Source organism: Arachis ipaensis, chromosome B04 (assembly GCF_000816755.2).
Source record: "Arachis ipaensis cultivar K30076 chromosome B04, Araip1.1, whole genome shotgun sequence".
NCBI classification, from domain to species: Eukaryota; Viridiplantae; Streptophyta; class Magnoliopsida; order Fabales; family Fabaceae; genus Arachis; species Arachis ipaensis.
The window spans coordinates 128,349,767-128,350,455 of NC_029788.2; positions in this window are offsets into that span (position 1 = coordinate 128,349,767).

Below are 689 nucleotides of genomic sequence, written 5' to 3' on the forward strand. Positions count from 1 at the left end.
TTGTATTGATTATGCCATATATTGGGGTATACCTCTTGAGAATAAATAATAGAAAATAATCAAAGAATAAAAAATAAATTAAATGATTGGATGTCTAATTTTTAAATTTTTTTAATATGTAAATATTTTGTGGTTGATATTTTTTCCCCTCTCTCTAGTAGAATCGGTTTCTTAATTAGCAAATAAAACAATAAGAAATTAAAATCCAATCCGACAAGAAGATAGCTGGAATATGGTAATAATCACCCTCATGTATAGAATTTATTTGCCTTTATAGGATATATACGGCTACAACTAAGTACTATATGTCTTTTCATTTTATTTTTCAAATGTATATTAAGTTGCTATATACATACTCCCATAAATATATATATGTTGGAACCATATATTAATTTGTATGGTTGTAATAATAGTGGCGATTAGTAGGTTGGAGTATAGTTCATAAATGAGTCGTAGTTAGCCTATGTATGCTAGAAATTGGGACCCATTATATTATATGGTCCTATAACTATGATTAATACAAAAGAGTAAATGACATGAAAATGAATGTGCATGTCAATAAATGCGGTATTATTAATAGGAATAAACATTTAAATTCATCTAAACAAAATTTTGGATTGAATATTTTATTTTTAACAAATTATTAATTATTTTTTAGAAGTTTTAAATTTTTTTTTATTAAATAAACG